At 46.2% G+C, this 17,851-nt stretch overlaps 1 protein-coding gene and 1 long non-coding RNA gene across 2 annotated transcripts in view; both read left to right on the top strand.

The window, feature by feature from the left end:
- LSAMP (limbic system associated membrane protein) overlaps window positions 1–17,851 on the top strand; it is an 876,454-nt gene that overhangs the window by 235,800 nt on the left and 622,803 nt on the right. The gene's annotated exons all lie outside the window — the stretch shown is intronic.
- The window catches only part of LOC110352272 (uncharacterized), a 40,594-nt gene continuing 37,634 nt past the window's right edge, over window positions 14,892–17,851 (top strand). The window contains exon 1 of the long non-coding RNA XR_002400971.4: window positions 14,892–16,375. This is a non-coding gene — a long non-coding RNA (uncharacterized lncRNA). The remainder of the gene's footprint in view (window positions 16,376–17,851) is intronic.

Here is a 17,851-nt window from a genome sequence, read left to right on the forward strand (position 1 = left end):
AACATCCTTCAAAGCAGTTTGTTTTGTCTCATGCACTTGACGTGTTTTATACAGACTCCGTTATGACAGCGTCCTGAAGGTGCATGTTTCTGCATGTAGAAATGCTGAGATTTTAAAGCCTTCCCTTTCAGAATTTGAGTGAAATTTGAGCTCAGGAAAAGGAGACACAATCTCCTCCTTCTGTCATGCCCTCTCCCTCTTTACTCCTCCTCACAGTAAAATAAATACATAAATAAGTCAGAGAGCGTGTAATGAAGTGTGAGGAACCAGACTTTCTCCAGTTGGGACCTCTCAATTCGGTGTGCAAGCTTCTGCTGACTTCACCAGATTCTGACCCCAGCTTCCCATGCCAGCAGAAGCTGTTGCTCTGGTTTCAGCCTGTCCCCTCACCTCTCCGCAGCCCCTCTTCCCCCTCACCTCACCGTGGATGCGAGCTTCGTGATTCCGTGCCCATTTTGCCTTGGGTATCGTTCAGTCAGCAGCTGTTAGATCAGTAATCCAGGGAGTCAATTAGTGAGGAATTACCCTGGTGTGGCAGGGAGGTGATACAAAGTAATGCTACTGGTTTCACACTGTTTGGTTCATACTCAAAGGAAAGGAAGGTATAACATCACTGTGACCCAGCTATTTTGACCCCAAATTCAGCCTCCAGGGCATAGGCAATTGCTTGCAAGTTAGTTGTGTGCAGAATTGTGGTCCATAGCTATATTTTGACTCTCAGAGAGAGATTTGAAACAGCGAGCCCAGGCTGTTCATATCTTCCTGTAAATGCAAATGAGAGAAGACCTCCCTATCAGTTTAAAATTTGGAGCCTGCCTTTGTGTACCATAAAAAACTGATAAAAAGAGCAAGAGTACAACTTTGTTTGTTTTGGAGGACTTTTTTTTTTTTTTTTTGCTTTTCAGTTCACGTTTAACGAAGTAATTACAGTGAAATACTCTGAAAATTCAAGACCTAATTAAAGCGAAGTATAAAACCTCGATTGATCCATTATTTAGATTGGCGAGAAGTGAGCGAAGGGAAGCAACGAAAAAGTTAGTACGTTATGGGAGGAAAGAGGCACATTCCCTCCTGGAGAATACTGATAGGGGGAAGACCTTGGGAGGCTAACAGCCAGGCAGGGACGTGCTTAAATTATTCACTGGGAGTTCATCTTCAGACAAAAAAAAAAGCAGGGGGCAAAAACAAACAGATCAGTCAAAAGGATGCATTTCGCAAACAAGCACAGGTGTTGCCAAATGTGAATCAGAAGCTGTCTTGCTCAATATCCTTTTTTTCAGCAGGCTAGCCCCCAACCCACCTGGTAAGAAGTGTGCTAAGTAAAGCAGCAGTGAAATTTCTGTCTCCAAATTTAGCCTCCAGGGCGAGTTGCTCGCTGCTTCTACTGCTTCAAGAGTGTGGGGTAAGATGGCAGGTTTGGCTCCCTCTCTGCAGAGCAGGTGGGAGTGTTAGCAAGAGGGATCCGTGGTGGCAGGAGCTTGGCTGTGCCCACGCAGGGTGCACGGCTGTCAGCTCCTGGGACAGGGAAGGCTGCAGCTGCCAGCCTTTGTCTTCTCCTCAGCCTTGTCTGGCCAGGAGAAGCCGAGCACAGGACAGCTCTGGCCCACCCAGACCATCCTGCTCAGATGTCTTCCAAAGCAGGATATTTAATTTTCAATTATCGATGCAATTCTGCGGCTGAAGCTTTAAACAAATTACTTTCCCTGCCCTTCTTCAGCAGTTCCCGTGAAAAATTACAATGACAAAAAAAATTCTGTTTGCGTGAAGGTGGTATTAAGCTCTAAGAACCGACATGATCTGGTTAGGTTGTCGTTTTTTTTATGAAGATAAACCAAATTACAATAAACAATTTTGTTGTTCTGAATTTCCCAGGTGCCAGCACTGACTGTTTGAAAACTCATCCCATATTATCTTATTTCCTTAGGCATCTCTCATGTTTCTTTAAGTACTGTCTTAAAGTCCTGGGTAACTGCCCTCCTGGGCCCAACATCCCTCCACCTGCCTTATTATTCCTATTGCATTTACACTAGAATGATACTATAAGGGGCAATAGCTTGGTTGGATTTGTTTTGGCAAGTTACTATAATATTTTTCTGCAAAGCAGCAGCTTTTTGTCCTTTCTGTCTGAGTCACTAGCAGTTGCATGCATCTTCAGGTTAACTAACGAGTTCTCTGTGATTCACCTTCATGTCCCACGCACAGTTTCTGGCTGAACAGCTGTGCGAGAGGGACTGTAGGATTTTGGACCACTGGGCAGTCTTTGTCACTTTGTCACCAAGAGCAGGATAGAAAAACATCCCCCTGGAATATGGTGGGTGCTTGTGATCCTTCCTTGGACCACAGGATGTGCTGATGGCTTCCTGAGGTCCCTTTCAAAATTTTTCTTCACGATTAAAGAGCTCCAGGTACTGTGCATTTCTTTGTGAAGGCACAAGTGCTGCTCTTCCATCTTCGTGAGAGAAAAAAATAATCATGTTTTACTGGCCCAGAAATAGTCAAGGCTATTTCAGCCACACAAGTGCCCTGCTTTTGAGGGTTAGCAGGTGCCCACCATCTTCATCCAGAGCTGCGAGTGCTCAGCACTCCTGAAATTCTTCCCTCTTCGTTACAGGCCTAATTTCAGGTGACCTCTTTTGAAACCACTGCTCTTTTCATTTAGGCTTAGATTGGAGAACAGCGCTTGCAAGGCATCTCCAGGAACGACCTTATCTGAACAAATACCTTAGAGTGGAATTCGTGTCATTTCCACCTGAATTTCTCTTCTGGGGGACTAAAATAAAACGGCAAGAAAGTTACAGTCAGAGGTGTGCATGTAATGGCGGAGTTTAGTCAGCGAGTAAATCTCTTCTGCTGTTCCTCTGCAGAGCTTCACCAGGGGACGGAGCAATTACAGCTCTGTGCATAGACGAATTCCCAAACCGCTCGAGATGGTTCCTGCCATATATCAGTACATGAAACAGATTGCCGACTCCCTCTTTGAAAGGTGCAGTAGTCAGGTTGTGTTTTCCTAACGCTTTCTGGGCAGGCAGAGTGGCTCTGAGTTGCTCCCTGTAGCAGGTTACAGCAGAATTGCTACGGTTTAGTCCTTGTAGTGTCAAACCACTAACAAATGTTTGGAGCGAGAGGAGGAGAAATTCTGCCTCCTCCAGTCAGCTGTAGGTGCCTCAGGTCAAAAAGATGCTTCTCACACTTCTGCTTAACAAACACGCCGTTAGAAAAGTGCACGAAAGGCAAAATAAACACTGGGCTTAACTCTGCTTTGTGAAGACGGACTGCTACGGTCTCAGCTGGGTACGTATCTGAATGCGTACGGAAAAAAGTTAATAACTGCTGACTACATGACAGCTTTTGTGTCTATTTTGACAGTCCTCAAAGTAGTATCCCCAAATTCCTCCCGAATCAAAATGTTCTATTTTCCCATTTTTTTAAAAAAAAAAGTTTAATTCTTGGGTTTGTGTCAATTTGAAGCAACTTTTCTTTAAAATAAAACCTCTAATCATTTTTAATTAAATGCTTGAAATAGAAGAAATTATTTGGTTTGGTTTGCAACAAAACTTTTGCTGATGTTCCAAAATCACCAGCAAGTGGAAACATCAGTCATGAGTCGGCACTGTTTAACTATATCAGTGTAGCTAAGGACAAATGACATTCAACACCCTGCCAGCAGCAGTGGTTAAACTCCATAATTGTTTCTTTTATTGTCCCCCTTTGCAAAGATTTTAAATCCCTCGTTATGCAATTAACTCCTCTTTGCTGCTAAAGGCTCTTGTCTCTCTTGACAGGCTCTCTGATTACAAAATGTCTGCTGCAAACTCAGAGTGGCAGCAGATTCAAGGATAGGAAATTTGCTTCCTCCGGTCATTACCTGAGCAGATTGGAGTGTCTCTCTGAGCCGTAAAGGACAGAGGAGGGGGTATGTAGCCAGAGCATCAAGATTCCCGATTGCATCCCCCGGTTCTGCTTTCCTCACCTCTTCAAATTCCTTCCCTCCTTCCTCTGAAACCGCATTTTCTTGAGGAGCACCGGCTAGGTGGCACTGGTGGAGGGCGCAGTGTTTTCCAGCGTCAGGCAAGTAAGCGAGTTGGATCAGCTCTTTCTTGTAGCTGGTGGCAGTTTTCCTTCTGCTCACTTCTATCTCAGAGATAAGCCCCTTGCTCCGCTTTTCATTGTCAGCCATGAAATCAGCTACCATTTCAGAGCACCTCTCAGTGCTTTCCAAATGCCTTTGACGCATTTTGCCTAAACAGGAGACTGCTGAGAATAGCTGCTAAATCTTTAAATCTGGTTTCACACTTAGTCGTCTTTGTGACTCTTAAGTTTGTTGTTAGCATAGCTTGTGTTCCAGGTCACTGAGAGCCTGGGATTAATACGCTAAGACTTGGTATTAATTCCAGAAACTAGCAGTTTTATTGAGCCTCTCCACTCTGGCTGGGATCTAAACTAAGTAATTCTCTGTAGACTTCTGCCCCGGTGTGCTCCGTGTCTTTTGCAGTGCCTGGGATGGACTGGGGGAAGGGGAGGTGTGTCCTTCCAAAGCGTTTTCCCAAAGAATCGGGGAAAAAAGTGAAGTCAGGATGTCTCTACATCATCATTTCTTTCTTGGTTGTACACTGACAAAACATTTCATCAGGATGGGACTAAGATCCTTGTTCCAAATTTCAAACACACTGACTTGTAGCTGGTGTCTAAAGGCACCGAGTCCCCTTTCTATATGCTTTCCTTCTTCCTCGCTGCTTAGTGAAACCATTCACTCAACTGGCTTTTCTCCCTCCTCCCCTTCATCTCCATCTGTCCGCTCCAGGTGGCAGCTCATCTGGATGATAGTGTACCTTCGGTATCATGGCTCTTGCATCAATGATAGTTCCCGTGCACAGCTTCTGTTGGATGTGTTGCAGATTAATTGTTCTGAATTTTGGAGAACACCCAGTTAAGATGGGCAGGAAGAGAAATGTTTGGTTTTGGCCAACTACTCAACTCCAACAGTATGCGACACTCTCTAAAACAGATAAACTTTTTGTGCGTGTTTGGATACATATTTATTTCATGAAAGTATCTCCCTAAACATTTTCCAAGTTGAAAATGGCAGTTGCGTATTACGTGACAAACTGAGGAATGGCAGCCACCTTCTGCAACTTCTCTGTTGGTGTGAGCTCTGCAATTGGGTCAGTCAGCAGAATTTGGCGTAAAAACGTAAGGGCTCGAATCATCTGGAAGTTGCCAGATGTTTCCGTGGTGGGAACAGCAAACGAGACATTTCCAGAGCCAGCAAATACTTCTACCACTTGTTTTCTAAGGCACATCCTCCCTCTGTGCCCTAAGACGTTCCAGTTCTCTCCATCTTGCTCATCCTTTGTTAGATAAAACATTGCTGTTTCTCAGCACTTTCCAGCCCTTTCTCATCCTTTGTATCTCTTCCCTGCAGCAGTGTCACCAAAGGAGCTTTCCTGAATACCTTCTTATTCTTTCAGCATCCTGTCACAGTACCCACTGAACATGAGTATAAAGCCCAAATTGAAAACACTATTGATTTTGCCACTGAATAAAAGCCTAGGCTTCCCGTCTTCTTTTGGTCTTCCCCCAGCAAGGGACACTAGGACTATGAGGCTTCCTTCCTATCTCGAGGCTGCATTCCCTACACGCTGTTTGGAAGGGAATATTTTCCATTTTCTTCACTTTTTTAACTCAATAGCTGTGGTTGGCGCAGTTGCTTATTGTTACCGTATGAATTATTCTGCAAAAAGCTCCATCTTCAGTCCAGCTGTTAGAGCCATCTTCACCCTGCGGTCCTCATTCTCTTTCTGGCTGTACACGTTGGCACACCAGAAGCCCCAGAGCTAAATAATTCCCAAGTTTTGTCAGAAGTTCCTGTCCTTCCAGGGTGGTTTGATTTTCAGATGCTGCTTCTCCTGGCTTTGCCACTGTTGGATTACAATGGGCATGGCTTTATTTTTTTAATTATTTTATTGTATTTATTAATATTATTAAGTATTTATTAATATTATTTATTTTATTTATTTTATTAGTATTATTTTTGCAGTGGAAGAAGTCAGACACCTGCCAGCAGATTCTCCTGATCCTTTTCTGCGTCTCCCTCCCTAGACGCCGTGCCCTTACCCACCAGCCCTGCTGGCATCTTTCCTTAACTCAAGCAGATTAACTTTACATACCATAACTATCGAGTATCTTCCCTTTTCACCTTCGTGCACCTCTCCAAGCCCTTGTAACACATCTTTAACTCTCCCGGTCTCTCCAAAACCTGAGGTACGGGAAAGCTCCTACAGCGGCCTGCTCTTTTCCTTCAGTTGTGGTCACACCTGGTCATCCATTGCCACCTCCGCAGATCTCCGAGTGCCTCATTAAGTGTGAGGACACTGTGTCCAGCTTCCTAGCATGCCTGCACTCCTGTGGCACTCCTCCAGTGTCCCTCTTTTGTGTGTATTTCTGTGCTGCTCAGGCGCTGGAGGCGCCAAGGTACTCCACACACCACCTGCTTGTGCAGGTTTGTCTGCGGCGTCTGCTTTCTCCAACTGCTGGCTGAGTGTGTGGGGAGGGGGTTGGCAAGAAAGGATTATACTCATTACAATATTAAATAAATCAGGTGGAATTAGCTCCGAGCAGAAAGCAGCAGCTGGCTTTTGCAGTGTTGTGACAGGCGCCGCCAATTATGCAATGCAAATAGAAACTGTCTGACTTCATGGCTCCTAGGCCATGACAGGCCTGGAAAGTCTGTTTGGCAACTTCCTTGATCTGGTCCAGCAAATCTGTCTTCTGCTTGAGCCCCTGGCCTCCAACTGGAGGGCAGCCCCTCCACAAGTAGCAGTAGCCCCTCTTCCAGTACCTAACGGGGGCCTACAGGAAAGCTGGGGAGGGACTCATCAGGGAGTATAGGGATAGGACAAGGGGGAATGGCTTTAAACTAAAAGAGGGGAGCTTTAGATTAGACATTAGGAAGAAATTCTTCGCTGTGAGGGTGGTGAGGCACTGGCACAGGTTGCTCAGAGAAGCTGTGGGTGCCCCATCCCTGGAGGTGCTCAAGGCCAGGCTGGATGTGGCTTTGGGCAACCTGGGCTGGTGGGAGGTGTCCCTGCCCATGGCAGGGGGGTTGAAACCAGCTGATCTTTAAGGTCCCTTCCAACCCAAACTCGTCTGTGATTCCATGATTCATGATTCTTTGAAGTCAATTCTCTGTCAAAGCTGTAGCCATGGGGACATCCAGATGCTGCCATACACCCTTACAATCCACCACAGATGCAAAGAACTCATTTAGCTTTATCCTTATTAACTGGTAGCTGTGCCGTGGTAGTTTTCCAATGCTTAGAGCAGCAAAATGAGGCCAAGATACCAACACCATGGCACTTGCCCTAATTACTCTGCAAGGTTAATTTGCTGAGGCTGCACGGGTATGTGTGCCTGACAGATTGATTCCTTTGTATTATATTAGCTAAGGGAGGACGCTGAGTTTCATATGTATATGGGGGAGGGAGAACAATTAGGAGGAGGAGATCTTTTGCTCTGGTAGCATAGACAGGTCAAGGTTATACTGAAATGAAACTTTAGCTGAAACACAAAGGGTAGATAGCCTGTTCAGGGACATCAAGACGGATCAGGAAGAAAAATCTTGAGGAGGAGATGGATTCTTTGAATTCAGATGGTAATGGGCTTGTAGGGTGTTCAACCTTGACACGCAAATGTGGGGAGAAGGGAGTTGTATATTTGCGTTGGTATGCACAGAGGAAATTTTAATTGAATCCTGTTTGACAGAGTGTGGCCGTAACTGAAAGTTTAGGATATTACTGTCCGGGGCTGACAGCTGCAGTGTGGAGCTCTTCACAGAGGATGTACAACTCTGCAGACAGGAACCTGAAAATGCAGCTGTTAGAGTGGAAATGCTAGCTAATGGTGCCAGTCTGGATGACAGTCTCTCTTGAGAGCTAGAGGTGCTCTAAGGAGAATATTTTTTTTTCTTTATTTCAAAAATCATCATCCTTAGAAACATAGGGAGTTCCTATTAAAAGGATCCTGTCTTACTAACCTTTAAGAAGATGAGATGGCCCTGTTTGCTCCAGAAGAAGCTAATCACGAGGCAGAGATTATATGCAGCATAAATATGCATCATATGCATATATATATGCAGCATAGCCCAGCAGAGACATCGGAGGTCTCTCAGCAGAGCGTATCTTGGCAGAGCAAGGAAGAGACTAGTGGGATAATTTTGAAAGGAAAAGGTGGTGGTTCCAAATGCACTTGTAAAGCAGGAGCTGGAAGATGACAATAACTAGAGAAGACCATACCATGCTGATGTGTTTCCTCAGAGTAACCAACTGAAAATGTTCACCCCACACTAATGTCTCCTTGTTGCCAATAGAGCATGTACATGTTCATCAATGAACTGCGATCCAGGGAAATGCCATGGGTCTGAGTGGTTCCCTGGGTACATACGTTCTGGCCAGAGCTTAAGAGCTCGGTATAGACATAGCTTACGCAGGGTTTGAATTTTCATCCTTCCATGGAAAGCTTAGGTTAGGGTGGAAAAGTGCTGATGATTTAGCAGGGGGGGCTCTTCTTTTGCCTTTACCATAACCTCTTCCCCTGCACGATGTTAGTGAATCCTCCCTTGCCATGGTTTCAGATGTAAATCTGAAATTCTGCCTGCTTAAAGATGCCATAGTTCTTGTCATAAGAGTAAAGGGAGTAAGGCAAACCTCCTCTCTTGGGTAATTACGTTCTGCCTCCATAGCTTCTCCATCAACTCTAGTGTAGAGAGAATTTTTTTTCTGCAGCTGGGAACAGGCAGAAGAAGAGGTCTACTGGTAAGAGGTTTGTGTTGGATTTGGTCCCATCCAGTATTTACGTGATGCTGCATTTCAAAAAATTGACCCCTGAGGGGTCAGGATTGCATGAAACCATTGGGAAGGCTGCACTCCCAGAGAGCTGCCCGAGCTGTGACAGTGAGCTCTCACCCAGACCGTGTCAATCAGAGGATGGGAAGAAAAGTGTCTTTTGCCTTGCATTAATTTAAACAGTTTGTGAGAAGGAGCTGAATGCGATGCGTGGGAGGACAAAAACTTCCCTGGTGCATTTTGTGATTTAAAAATAATAATAAAAAGAAAACCCTTGTGTTTTGAAAACTCTATTAAAAGAAATGTAGTTCTGCAGGAGAACAGCATGAAATGGGAGAGTGAGGGCTTCAGCAAGGTGAATCAGAAAAAAAATATATCCTTTGGGGCTGACTTTAGGGAATGGAGCTGGGAGCTGAAGGAAACAAATGATATTGAAGTGTCTGAAGCAAATGAAGCTAAGGTGTCAGCTTGACACCTGTTAGGAGCGGAGGGTTAAATTGCACTGGGCATTGGAGGGGTTAAGCAGAAAACGGTGTCACCATGCAAACCCGGTAGTGGAAAGATGTTTTTTTGGGGTCATCTTGCAGAGGCTCACATGCCCTGTTGGGCTAACAGTGTAAGAGACATACTGCACTGGAAGTATCTTCTGAGAAGCTCACAAAAATAGCTCCGAGTTGTAGAGGAAATGACCTGAGCTTTGATGAGCACTGGTTTAAAAATACGTGTAAGCCAGGTCCCACCCCTCTGCTCAGCTTAGGGCAGGGAAGGCCATCTGGAGTCCCTAAAAGCAAAGAGGTGTTTTAAAACCAACGTGGTATTTGCTGTGCAGGAAAAGAGAAGGAGAATGTTACTGCCCTGGTGCTCCCAATAGAGATTGGAAATTTTAGCTGTATGGAGTGGAAAAAGACAAGCAGAGGGACTAATGTAAGAGCACTAGTGGTAGGGAGAAAGGGCGAGAAGAGATCTGAAACGATAAGGAAGATGAAATGTGCTAGATGTTTGTGGAAAGGTGGGAGCTGTGACAAACTCAGACCTGAAGCTTATGTTTTCTTCTATATTTTCCCCTTGACCCCTGGAGAATACACAAATAAAATCAATTAATGGGCCTTGAAGAAGAATCACTTTAAACTGTTCAATTAAACCCCGCAATGCAGAGAACAGAAAGGAGAAGGAAAGAAAAAAAAAAAAAAAGAAAAAACAATAAATACGTCTTAAAAAATGGACTTGTCTGAGGCGCCTGGGCCCCGACATGCACCATTACTGACGGATCGAATCACACTTCCATTAACACCATAATCTTATAGACTCCACAGGCCGTAAAAAAGGGATTTACTTTAATCAGGTTTGGTTAGGGCTGAATTTGAAAAGCGCTACAAGTGAAATAAAACACGACCTCGTCCCCCCTTTGATTTTCTTTCTTCTCACTCCGGCTCTCTAATTTACAATTTGCTGGCCGCCAACGGCTCGTTCCTAATGGCCGCGATCCAGTAGTGTGTGTCGTGCTCTCTCCCTGATCGTGGTGGAAATGATTAGGAAGAACATCGACCTTTCGTTTCCGTCCCCACCTCCCGCTTCCCTGGACCATTGCCTCGGACGTGGCATTTCCTTCCGTGCAGCCCTCAGTCCTCCGTGTCTCCCCCAGGCCTTTCCCTGGCAGCGCTGAGGATGATGTTTGGTCCAACCCCCTGCCATGGGCAGGGACACCTCCCACCAGTCCATGTTGCCCAAAGCCCCATCCAGCCTGGCCTTGAACACTTCCAGGGATGGGGCATCCACAGCTGCTCTGGACAACCTGTGGGTTCTGCTGCCCCAACCATCGTGAGCTGGTGATAAAAAATACCGTATTTTGTGCTATTTAGAAGACTGTCGTGGTGGGATGGTTGTAATCAGCCTGCTATGTTCTATGAGGTTATGTTGTACTTCTCTAGGAGTTGTGTGTAGGCAATATTAGCACTTGGGTGGCAGCAATGAAGAACTGTAGACCACAAGGTCACTGTGTGCTTACATGGGTAGGAACACAAATAAAAGAAAGCAAAGAACGGTCACACTGAAATAACTGCTGCTGCCTGTGCCAGTGTGTTTTGTGTTCCTCTGACAAGGTCCTCGCATGGTACAGTATAACTGGCCAGCCTGGTGGGAAATTGGCTGAGTAAATGCACTAAGTGCCATGCAACAGAATTAATTCATAGCGGCTGTGCAGGACTCTTTATAGGTCAGCTGTGGCGTTCAGAGTTGCTTTATGATAGCTGGGTGTTGGCAAGTGTATTTTGGTTCCCAGCAGGGTGCCTGTGTAACATTATTTGGTTGTTTCACAGGGTTGCAAGTCCCTGAAAATTTCCCTCACTTATCTTATATTCCCTCTTTTCCACCTCAATGCACAATCCACATCTGTGAATGAATATGTAAATTCCTTGTGTTTAACTAGAAGGTGCTACCAACTTCTCCCACTTAGCTTTAGAAATGTACGCAGCTAGACTTGACATGTTCCTCCAGGTTTTAAGGATAAAGCTAAAAAAAAAAAGAAAAAAGAGAAGAACAGTTTAAGTATTTCATGGAAGAACTGGTTGCATAGCCACGCTTCATTTTCTGAGTGCTGGAAAACTGAGGAAACACGATTCTGTAGGTGGGAAAAACTGGTGTTGGAGAGCTGTACTGGAGGGACCAAATAATGCTGTTTTAGGCCAGCAGTGCTTGATGACTCCTAAGGAAAGAGTGAAGGAATACCTTCTGTGTGGACAGATACCCACCAGGCTTGAGCTGCAAAATGTACGTAGCCCTCCTAAATACACTCATCTCTGAGTTTTCAGACTTTCTTGCAGCCAGAAAACATTGTTCTACACATCTGTATCGGGTATAAAACAGCCATCTATCTGTATTACCTCGATTTTGCTTCACTTTTGAAATACCAATGCTAAAACAGGAGAGGTGCGAAGGAAGTTTCTGATGGGGCAAAAAAGTGGCTTTTGAGAAAATCGTTTCAAGCTGGATGTTCTCCCGTCCTCCCTCCTTACAGTGACAAGATTTGCAGCTACTCAGGAAATCACAGGAAGAAAAGGAATATCGGCAAAGAGTGATTTCATTTCAGAAGGAGATGGTGAACAGGAAAGAGGCTGTTAGATGGACATTATGGGTGTTTGTGTGTGTACATGTAAGTGGAAGGGGGCGGGGGGAGAAACTTGAGACAGGCAAAAGAAAGGAGTCTGAATGACAGTTTTGTCATGGGAAGGCAAGGCTAATGTTAGCAACTGATAATAAAGGCAGGCAAAGGGGAAAAAAAAGCATAAAATTCACTTAAAAAACTCTCCAAGTTTAAAAGCTCCCCAGAGGCTTTGTAATAGAAAAGGGCTTTTAAGTGCTATTTTTTCCCCCTGTTTTTCCTTTGGGGATGTCTCAGAGGGATGATTTATTGTCTAATGTATTTAAAGTGACAAGGCCAATTTTGGAGAGCTTGCTGCAGCAGTGCCAGCAGCGCTTCTGACGGCGCCGCAGCGCGCACCCTCTGCTGATGGCTCCTCGGCGCGGGGCTGCGCTGCTGCTCGCCGACAGCGCAGCAAGCCGACGTGGGAGACGCCCTTGCAGACCCTACTGGCAGGGAGACAACACCCTGCTGCATTCCCCATTCCGCTGGCGAAAATGGGAGGAGAGGGTGCAGCGATGGAAGGAGACGGCTAGAAGCTCGCCCCAGTTCCTGCGCCCTAAAGAAGTGTCTTTCGGGTGCCCTTTGAAGGAAAAGCTCCATCTCTGTCCCTTTCCATGCTACCTTCTGCTGAGCTGTCTGCAGGCCGGTTCGGGCTGTTCCTATTCACGTGTGAGATTTTACCTTCTTCTCTGGGCCTGTTTCTGTGAAGACTTGCCACTCAGGCATGACTGCAACCCTGTTCTCTTCATGCCACTACAGCTGCTGCAAGCAATAAGCTTCACCTTCCCAAGGAGAGTTTAAAAAAATCTCAGGGCTAGGGATTTTTTTTTTTTTTTAATATTGAGCCTGTGTTTACTTTTGCTCTATTACACTTATATTTATACTCCTTAATACAATTCCTCTACCTTCCTGGTATTTACACACTTGTAGACGGTTAATCTTACCCCTTGCCAAGCAATACATATTTAATTATTTTAATCTCTTCTCATATGTCAGTGCTTTCAGACCCTTAATAATTTTTTTTTCTGCTCTTCTCTGTATTCCCTGTGCTCATCAACATCTTTTGTAAATACATGTTGCCCAGAATTAAGGGCAGCATTCCAGGTGCTGTCCTGCCAGATCTATGCAGAGGGCCAGTACCTCCTCACTTTCTGTCATGATTTCTCTGCAGATGAAGCACAGCATTATGTTAACTATTTTTTTTTCTGCTGGTGCTACAGAGCATTGGAGATCTGTAGCGTAACTTGCTGTCCACTATCTCCCACAGCCTGTTCATCTCCCTCATCACTGTTTTCCAGATCTGCTTCTCTTAATATCCAGGTTTCCATTTATTGTTCCTATGCACTAGCCTGGATTATTCTAAGTTGATTCTCATTTTTTTGTTGGCTGGTCCCTCCTCCTAACCTTTCTGGCTTATACTGTGTCTGCCTGTCTACAGCAATGGATAATGGAAGAAGCTACTCCTGTATCTGTACTCATATTTATCTTGGCCACACCGCTCAAAAATTGACCCTCAATTCCTTGTGCTTGTTTGCTCCCTCCCTCCCTGCAGTGGTGCTCCTTGCTTACAAATGGTCAGCAGTCGGGCAGCTGTGTCTTGTCTCCGTACGAGCCAAGAAGAATCTCCTTGACCTGAAAGGCAAGCAGAAGCAGCAGCTACCTCATGCTCAGCTTGGCCGTGTTAATGCTGAGTGCGCCAGCCAGCTTTGCATGTTCTCCGTACTGCGTGATGCTTCCTCTTCTAATCAGTCTGAGCATCACTGCTTCTCCCAATCGCCCCCTGCACTTAATTGACCAATAGAGCTAGACATATGGAAGATCGAATCACAAACCCAAATCAGCAGTTGTCAGAGGAGATTAATTCAAACAGGAAGCTACAAAACACTTGTTTTTTTTTTTCTTTCTTTTTTTCTTTCTTTTTTTTTATTTTATCCCTCAAGCTCCAATGGAAGAAATGATTGTTAATATCCCCAGCTGTACACTCAGGCAGATGGCAGTGACTCCAATGCACTCTCCCTACCCAACTTTCCATGTGATTTCTCTGGTATTTAAATGACAATGCGAAATTATTGAGGAAGGGAAAGAAAGAAGAAGCTGTATTTACACTGCCTAACTCAGAGCATCTAAGTTAAATTAGCCTGTGTTAAAAGGAGAGTCTGTCTTAATTCACTGTACAGGCAATGCAGAGAAAGACAGATGTGCTGAATTTCTCGCTGGAGACAGAGCTTTCTGCCTCTCACCACTGACACTTTAGGGAGTCTAAGGAGGTGAACATCCTAAGTCGGGTGCACATCTTCCTTCCTTTGGCTGCATTGTCCTCTTCTGTTGTGCTCAAGGGTCTTCAGCTCTGAAACACACCCACTGAGGATGCCCTGGCAGTATCCTGCTCTGCCTGCACGCTAGTCGTACTGAGATCAAGGCTCCTTCATGTTCCTCTGCCAAGGGATGGCCTTTCCCCACCCCTACAGTCTAAAGAGCCAGCACGGTCAAAGAGGGACAGCAAAAGGTGTAGAAATGTGAAGTTAGTGCCTCAAGGAGGAATGATTCCTCCTGAGGAAGGAGTCAGGGCAGATGGAGACTGAAGGTCAGCCATTTGAAGGCAGCCAGCTGCGTGGCTTTCACCTCCACAGAACAAGGAGCTGCAGGCTGGGAAGTGCTTTTCTGCTAGGCTGAGGAAGGTGCGGGGAGGTGCCCTGCTTTTCCCGTGGTACTGCCTCTGCATTATCAGGCTGCTCCAGAGCCACCCTTTCCTGGCAGTTTCAGCAGGGTCTGTGATCATGGCGGTTATTGCCAGGCTCTGAAAGGCCTCAGCTACCCAAACTTGTACCCTCCTAGCAACACCTGTGACATGCCAATGGTGTAATAAGTGATGATGAAATGAAGCACCTGGCTATATAATAGGGGCAGGGGAGGCAGAGCTCAGCCAGTCCTCCCACCCTCCTCATCACCTCCAGCATGAGGCAGCCCCCAGCTGCGGCTCCCTTGCCTTACCCTGAGGCGGGCAGTGGGGCTGGGTGATCTGTTGGGTGGAGACCTGATGAGCCCCATTTTGGGGGGCACAGGTGGAGGCACTGAGGGATAACAAAGGAAGGGAAGAAAGAGGCATGCTCAGAGTGCTGCTGCAAGAAGCCAGGACTTGCGGTGTTGGGGAAAATTTTCCTGTTCCTGCTTTGAGTTTGTGACCTCCACCATGAGGCCTACGTTTAACAACCAAGCTCTGTTTGAAGATGGACTCCTTCTCTCCTGGGCCTTCTCTCCTGGGCTTGCCTTCCTCGGCCGCAGACACGGAGAGGGAAACTGCTCTGCAGGGCTTTCCTGCCCGGTGAGGAAGGTCTGTGAGGAAGGTCTTGTGAGGATAAAAATCCTCACAAGAGCCCATGAAGGAAACAGTGCGGCTGCTGGGTGCGTGGCAACGTGCCATCAGACATCAGGACCTGGCTAGAAGGACAGAGCCCCAACGCTGGAATGAGGCGGTCAGTTTTCAACCTGCTAAAACACAGAGGGGATCCCCGAGCACCTCTGCAGGACCACAGGTTTTGGACTTGCCCCATGAGGGCTGAGCCATGAGGATAGTGCCTGCGGCTGGTGGGTCCTGGCCTGTGGTGGAAGGAGCCAGCCAACGTCATCCCCTCAGGCTGTGGGGTGGCTGAGAGAGCACCCTGGGACTGTCAGGGTGGCAGATAGATTATCAATGTGGAAAAGATTGATAAGATTGGTATCAGGCCTGATAAGAAAGGACTGTGCTTAAGGGAGCACCAAGGGAAAATGGCTCCTGGCCTCAACAGGCAGTGATGGGGACCTCAGCCTTCGGTGCATGTATTTGAGGTGCTCGTGGCTTATACCCCCTCCTCCTGGGGGTGATTTGGACTGCTCGCACACATTGCTGGGTTCTTGATGAACTGTAATCAGTAACGGGGAAGAGACTAGAGGTCTTTGCACCGAAGCCCTCTGCTCAATAGCTAGCAGTGATTTTGCTTTATTCCATTCTTCCCCTTCAAAAAGAAAAAATTAAAAAGGGTGAGGATGCATGAAGATTGGAATAGAAAACATTGACAATCTTATCATACTACTGTACAAATCAATAGCACGCACTTGACTGGAATAATACTGATTGCTGTATCCTGTGAAAGTTATAGAGGATTGAGATGGGTTTTGAAACTCTGAGACTGGCCTCTTTCAAGAGGTGCCCAAACACATTATGGACTGCTTGGGGAAGGGCTAAGTGAAATCCCCTAGCCTGTGTTATGCAAAGAGTTAAGCAAGACTATCAAAATGGTCTGAAAATGTAAGTCCTTGGGTAAAGCAACAAGTTCAACTACAGCCCCGGCACTGGATGGGAGAACTTAACAGGATGTTTCCAGCCCGATACCGCTGTATGTGGAAGGCCGTACCAAAGGTAAGTCAAACGGTGGGTGCAGAACAGTACTGTGGAAAATAATTGTATATATGTGGGAAAAAATAATTATCTTAGTCTGGCTGGATGAGAAAGTGCTTTGAGATTGAAATCTGATCACGTGTATTTAGGTTGTGAGATAAAAAGGGTTGGGGAGGTGGGGTTTCTTTATCCAGAAGTGTATTATTTTGTTTTGGGTGCCTTGCAAAGAATGGAAAATGTGGGGCTCAGAGTGGTGTAATGCAGCTGTGTTCTGTTGGTAATTAACCTTCTCCTGAGGAAGGTGTGAGCTTAGATCCTCCTGAATAGCTTCACTTCTCTGAATTTCCTAAATAAAAATAACTTTGATATAGGTGGAAATGTATAAATAGGTATCTTGCTGCCCCTTTGGTAGCATCTGGTGTATGTCAAGAAAGCTGGATGGGATTTTTCTAGTAATTCTGAGCGTCTGCAAAGCCTTACCTTTTGCAGGGTTTGTTGGTTTGTGCATACACGTGCATCTGATGCACTCTGGCATGGAGTGGAGGCTACTGGGTACACATTTTGTCTGTGTTTTCCTGGAAAGCTAATCGTCACCTGAAACAAAGAGTTGCATATGCATGCTCTTCCGAACTAGGGCAGCAGAGCTCAGTGCCACCAGGGATCACTTGGGTTGTCAAGTGAGCGGGATTAGGGTTGGCCAAGGAATTTGAGAATAAACACAGTTCTGTTGTGCAGGATAAAAGGAGATGGTGATCAATACATCTTAGAGCTTCAGGGCTTAAGCCAAGCAGCATCTGACAGGATTAGGAAGGAACTTTTTAAACATGGACTAGTCATCCTATAATTGCCTGCCTGGGATGTTTGCACATCCTTTTCTGATACCTTAGTGAAGCCGGCTGGCTGAGAGAGACAGCCAGCGCAGCAAGACCTCTGAAAAAAATACTGATTTCTTGCAGTTTCCGTGTGCTGTAGGTGTTATAAGGCAAGATAAAATGAAGTTTGAATTTCTGGGCACAGGATGGCAATAGGGGCTGCATGATGTTTCTCAGTCCCACCTAAAGAGGGTGGAAAGGAGGAGCTGCAGATCAGCAGCAGCGGTGGTGGTGGTGGTACTGTGCCTGGGGCTGAGCCCTTGAAGGGGGAGCGTGTGGATGCAGGCACAGAAGAGCTCCTGTGTGGGTAAGGGGGCTTGCCAGCTGCTTGCTGGAGCTGTGCAGGGGCTCATTACATTCTGCGGCCGCCGTCATCGCAGCAGTGGCAGATGTTGTGGGATGTGCCTGGCGTAGCCGCTGGGGACGCAGCGAACCTGGTGCGATGGTCAGAATGGCAGCGAGGCGCCAGCAAGCTGGGGGCTCTGGAGCTGGGCCTTGCTGTTAATGCACGGTGCCTTCTGTTACATGCAGAGGGCAGGGAATGGTTTGTGGGTCTCCTCTTTTTCTCCGTGCTGCAATTCCTGAGCTCAGTGTTCGCCGTTTCCTCTCTCCCTGTCTCCCCACC

Source organism: Anas platyrhynchos, chromosome 1 (assembly GCF_047663525.1).
Source record: "Anas platyrhynchos isolate ZD024472 breed Pekin duck chromosome 1, IASCAAS_PekinDuck_T2T, whole genome shotgun sequence".
Lineage (NCBI taxonomy): Eukaryota > Metazoa > Chordata > Aves > Anseriformes > Anatidae > Anas > Anas platyrhynchos.